Genomic DNA, 6,078 nt, shown 5'->3' with positions numbered 1-6,078 from the left:
TGGGATATTAGCTGTATTTGTATGGACACCTTTTATCTGGCTATGTTCCCAGCATGACGCTGGCCATTGACCTGTGTCCAATTCTTTAGTCATCCATTGACATTATCATGTTTCTCTTCTGCACATTGCTGATGTGGTAAGTTACACTGATATTTTAAATACTGAATCAGACTTGTATTTTAGGGGTGGTCCCTAATTAGTCCTGATGTACTGTTCTTTTTATATGTTCTCGGATTTCATTTTACAGTGTTCTGTTGAAGGTTTTTAAATAAAGTTTTTTCTTGTTATGTTTTCAACTTTTGGTCTTGATACTACACTTGATCTTAGCCAAAAGGCCGAGAAGCGATCAACTTTTGGTCTTGAGATTTAAAAAGTAATGACACTGATTTTATTGCGGTAATCATTTCACGATATATGCATGTCAAGTCATTATGTTGAATACTTTAAACTTATACACAGGTGTATATCAATTATATCTCCATAATAATGGGGAAAAGTCATTAAGAACATCATCACACCACAACCCTTGCTTGACATGCACACTCCTGTCAATCATAGCTGTATTTACATATGCACATTCATAGGCCCAACATGTTTCTGTACAACCATGTTACATGCACACACCACACTCTGAGACACTCACACACTACACACATACCAGATGTTCACAAACCTCACATCACACACACAGACACACACACACACCACGTTCTGTCTAGAACAGTGACTACAGCTCTTACCTCCTACACAGACAAAATAACTCTCCCCGGCCATGACTTCATGACAGGAATTTACCACCAGCTAGAATAGAGAGAGGGGTGACAGGTCAGGGATAGTGAATTGGGGGGGGCATGGTGAGAAGCCGCCCCATTCCCCTTCTCACATTTAGCCGACACTCACCAAGTTAGTAATGTCTTCCAGGGACTTGAATCCATTGTCTACGCCATACATTTGATCCTTTCTTTCTACAATGTCATTCAGCTGCAAGAGAGAAGAGGTGTCTTGGGGCCATGGCCAGGGGTTAAGGACACAGAAATCCCCATCCCAGGAGATAGTCTCTTCCCTCATGCTATGTTAGACTCCAAGGGCCAGGCCCCAGTATCAGCCAGCAGCCCACCCTTAGGGAAGGGAAAGGCCTTCCACCTGCACCTCTGCTGGCAGGTTTTACAAACTCGTCATTCATTTCTGCAGCGGCTATCTGCTGTGCAGACACTACAGGTGGGTTACAGGAGCATCCTTAGGAAAGCTGCCTGTGAACGCTTTCCACATCTAAGCTCACAGGTGGTACCTGTTACCTGTTCAGAATTACCTGGTCTTTTCTATAGTCTTTTACACCCACGCAATAAACTTTGGCGCCCATATCTCGAGCCTTCTCAGCCTAAGAGAGAGAATCCTTTGAGTATAAAGTACCAAATATATGGAACAAAATGCTGTTTACAATGGGTTGGACTCACTTCAGACTTAGTTTCCTGAAATGCCTTTGGTGTCAGTGGTCCTGTGGTCAGAGCAATAATCAGACTGGCAGCATTGTTGCCTGCAGGGGGAACAGGGAGTGACCCCATTGGTAAAGGCACATGAAAGTACTCTCTTTGCAGGCTGCTGGGGCTACAACACTGCTCCCCGTACCTCCTTCTCCAAGGGAGAAGTGCCCAGACCTCAGCACCTGCCATCACCAGCACCTGGAGGACTAGCAGGCCAGTTCTGAAGGGAGAAGAAGCTTTAGCCAGGATGTTAGATGAAGATGGTTCTGGGCAGAGCACAGCCTTCTCCAGTGCTGGAAACACAGTCACAGGGTGACATCAGCCAGAAGGAAGGAACTGAAGGGAAAGGAGCCAGGGCCAGAAATGTGATGGAGACAAAGTGTGGGCAGCAAGGGGGAAACCCAGCACTTTGTTCTGAAAACAGAATCTTGTCTGCTCTAGGTCCCCTGGCTTTTCTGTTTCCTTGTTCAGGCAGCCCAAGTATAGGTTGAGCACCTCACAGTTACCAAGAACCTAGAGGGTACATGCATGGCCCTATGTTGTTCTGAGACACATCACTGGGGGTGGTTTTCATCTTCACTGCACAGAGGAGGAACCCGTGGCCCAGAGAGGACAGCACCTTGCGCCAAGAGTCAGTGCAATGAGGGTCTGCACCAGACCTCCCTGAGGCCCAGACCTGGCTCTGTCCCCACACCTGCCCACAGTGAAGTCACCAGGCAGCTTACCTCCAGCATTTTCTTGTTCAATCTGCTCATTTGCCTGCAAAGAAATGAAGGAGTGTTGGGGGAGGGCAGTGAGAGGACCCAGGAATACTTTAACTACTCCATAAAACAGAAGTCCTCAGAGCTCTAGATTAAGTACCTTTTTAAATCCTTCATGCATATTTGTGGCTCCAGTAGGCTTTATATTCTTAAGTCTGCTAAGACTATTATGTATTTTGTTTCTAAAAGAAATCAGAAAAGAGGTTGAGGTATAATTTGGAGTTGATATTAAATGTTGCTCCTGTCCTGGAGTCACTGTGTAGTGTGTAGACCTACCTGGCTGGGACAGGACACATGTCAAGTAGCCTGATCATGACCTTCTGCCCTCTGTCCTTGATATTTACAGCCTTGCTCAGGCCTCCTCTGTCCCCCATCAGGTGAGCATAGGGTGGGAGATGATGCTTTGCTGGTCCCATGGGTACGGCTTGGCTTTCTTCGCACTTGTCACTGTCTCAGGCACACAGACCTGGGGGATGCCCAAGGCCCTGCCTTGACAATCCACGGTGAACATGGGGCATACTCATGAATCCCCACTCAGGATGTGACCCAGCTGCTACTGGGTCCCCCAGGAAGGCACACTACCCTCCAACAGGTAAGGCTGAGTTTGGAAAAAGTCATCCTGCTGATTGATACTCCTGCCCTGTCCCATCCTTCCCTGCCCCAGACCCCTGAGGTTGACTCGGTCCCCCAAGCTTCTTTCCCTTCTGGATTGGTGCTAAAGGAAGTAGCAAGCTGCTTCATGATAGCACTAGGGATCCTGAAGAAAAAGGCCACAGGCTGGGGAATCGGCCCTGAGGGCTGTCCGTGCAGGTGGATGAGCAGGGATCCCCTGGCTGCCACGAGTGTGTGGCCAGACAGCTGCTGTGAAGGCAGATTTCAAAGGTGGGACTGGGACACAGGAGGGACTGGGGGTTTAGGCTCAGGCCAATCCCATGAGATGAGCGGAGCTGGCACAGCCAGACTAAGAAAGTGTGGACCCTGAGAAGGCTTCTCACTGTGGGGAGTGGAGATGTTGCTGTAAGGGGATACCTGAGAGCCCCAGGTCCAGCCCTGCCCAGTCCAGCCCTGCCCGGCCCAGCCCAGCCCAGGAAGTGAGGCCTGGGACCCATGGCCAGTTGAGGCCAAACCAGGCACTGTCTGTCCAGCAAAAGCACTTTCCTTCTTTTTGCCACATTTTGGAAAACTTTTGTTTTTTTTTTAACCCTCAATATGGGGGAACTCTCATCTCTTCCTAGTCTCTGGCCTAGGAGCCCCTTGGCCAGGGATATGCTTGCTTGTCCCAATGCCCCCAAGGAAGTGCTGCTTCTCCAGACCTACTCTTAGCTCTGAACTTGGAAGGAATAGAGGCTCCTATCACCCTCAGCTAGACTCCTCTTAAAATCTTACTCCCTCACAAAAACATAATTTCACATCATTTCTACTCCCCTGGGCACACTGCCACTCCTGAACCCTTGCTTGGGGACGACATCACTATGTTCACTCTCCAGAGATGACTGGGAGGCCCTCCCTAAGCCCCCACATAGCTTCTCATATCTGGGACCCAAGCCTCCCACCTTGGAGAAGGCAGAGATTTTCCCCTCCCCAAAGAGCGGCTCTTCCACCAGAGCCCCCTGCCCAGCAGCCTTACTTCTCTCTGGCACCTGCCAGCGTTCCTCCCAATGGATTTGCTTCCTTCCATCTCCAACCCACTCAGGTCTCTCTGTGCTAAACATATAAACACACAAATGCACAAATCCATGCCTCCACTAGTGCTTGGAGCAGCCAGCCCACTCCCTGCTTGTCCTGGAGTCAGACATGAGAGTGCTGTCTCCATGCACTGACATCACCACTCTGTTGCTCCTGGCTTCTCTCCATGGTCCTGAATGGCAGCTCTGTGCTACAAATTCTGAGGCCCATTTCATCCTAAGGGTGCTCACCCTCTCTTTGGTGCTTCACCCTCTCTAAATTGGGTTTCAGTTATTTGTGTCCATGAGAATCTTAACCTCCATGATTTCCCATTCTCAGACTTTTGGGCAAACTGCTGGGTCCACCATGGCTCACCTAGGAGGCAGGCATGTCATACTTCTTCAAGTGCCCTATCCCAGCCTTGTGTTCAGAACCCCACTCATGTGCTCCCTTGTGTCAGACCCACCAAGGGACCAAATCCCCTCCACTGAAAACACCAATACTTTGATGCTGCCCATCCCTTCCTCCCTGGGTCTGATTTGTCTCCCATCCACCCGTCCTCTCACACTGGCCCAGGACATAGAGTGACACACAACACAGGTCACTGTTCATAAAGGACCAGCACATCTGCTCCATACAATCCTGGCAGTCCTCATACATAGCCCATTCTAAGAAAATTAAAGATCGTGGAGGGAAGAACTCAGGACAGCTGTAGTTCAGGGCTTAGAGGGGTGAAGATGGTCTAGCAGCATATAGTCTTCCAGTGTCAGTGCAGCCAGGGCTTAGAGAGGGCTAGGGAGCCAGACCTGGGAGTCAGGGTGCACAGTGAGTGGAACTCAAGCCAGCCCAGCCTGCACTCCATTGGCCTTCCCACTGTGGTTTCAGGGAACCCTTCAGTTTTCTGGCTCTCCCTGAGACCTGGCTTTTCATGTCTGCCACGGGGGATCAAATTAGTGCTTACCTGTCTGACGTGAGCTTCATAAGGGTGTGGCCCTGTGTGGAGTATGTGATGAAGGACACCCGCGTTTTCAAGCTGGGGAGGAAGCACGTGCTTGTGAGAAGCCATCGACACAGGCCCAAAATGATGCCAATAAAGCTCAAACAAAACAAAACAAAACAAAACAAAACAAGGCTCATTGCAGCCAGTGAGGGGATCTATGTCAATTTCTACACTTCCCACTATAACTCTTCTGCTTTCCGGCCCATTTCCCAAATACTGGAGGTTCCCATCAATGTAGTGAAAAATATTGAGGCCTGTGAGATGTGTGGCCTCCTTAGAATAGAATGCCAAGATGGCATCCTGCTCCATTCTTATATTCTTAAAGAAAGCATTCCAAAACACACACACAGAGACATACACACATAGAGGCATATGCACAGTACATCACAAGGAGATAAACATCTTCACGTTCCTGCATGAGGGGCTTGTCCCTGGCCTCTCTTCTACTGTAACAGTCTTTGGACCTTCATTCCCTTCCCTCCTAACTCCTTCCTCACCTCCTTCTCTTGTCAAAGAAATTATTCTCTTTCTTATCAGGCATTTATATACACCCCTTCCTTTCCATCCTCTGGCTACTGTCTTCTGGTCTGTTGACGCTCAGTATCATTCAGATAAATTGTTACAATAGGTCCCTAGCTGAGCTCTTTATTTGCTCTTGGCTCTTGCTCCAACTCATTTTATCCACTTATTAACAGACTTCTTTTCCTGATGCACATCCTTGATCATGTGAGACCCTTGCTCAAGAATCCTTTACCTCCCTATAGCTCCCAGTAGGAAATTCAAGCCCTGTGGCCCGGCATTAAGAGCCCCTATATTCTTGGCTCCAAGTTGACTTGTCCAGCCTCATCTCCCAGTCTTCTCCTGACTAAACCTACTCTATTGCCAAACAGACCATTCACTCCACAAGAAGTCTCCTTGATGCTTCCTGTTACCCTGTCTTCCCCCATTCTTCAAGGACTAGTTCAATTTTCCACATCTTTTAAGTAATTATTTTTGACTTTTTCTCTAGGAATTCTTGTTTTTTCCTTTATATTGCCATGCAAGACTTTTGTCTCTTTCTCTTGGCCATTGGTATCATTTAACCAGGTGTTCAGTTACTGGTCAGCATGCTTTAACTTCCTTTCCAAGCTGGTAAGGTTCTCAGAAGCAGACAGTGTCCCCTTTAATATGG

At 48.4% G+C, this 6,078-nt stretch overlaps 1 pseudogene; it reads right to left on the bottom strand.

The window, feature by feature from the left end:
• Positions 1-256: 256 nt before the first annotated feature.
• LOC123783143 (U2 spliceosomal RNA) lies at positions 257-347 on the bottom strand (annotated as a pseudogene).
• Positions 348-6,078: the final 5,731 nt, after the last annotated feature.

The sequence above is a fragment of the Ursus americanus genome, chromosome 6 (genome assembly GCF_024610735.1).
Source record: "Ursus americanus isolate L20-20 chromosome 6, mUrsAme1.1.p, whole genome shotgun sequence".
NCBI classification, from domain to species: Eukaryota; Metazoa; Chordata; class Mammalia; order Carnivora; family Ursidae; genus Ursus; species Ursus americanus.
The sequence above is the reverse complement of the archived record's forward strand: the minus strand, read 5'-3'. Positions and strand labels throughout refer to the sequence as shown.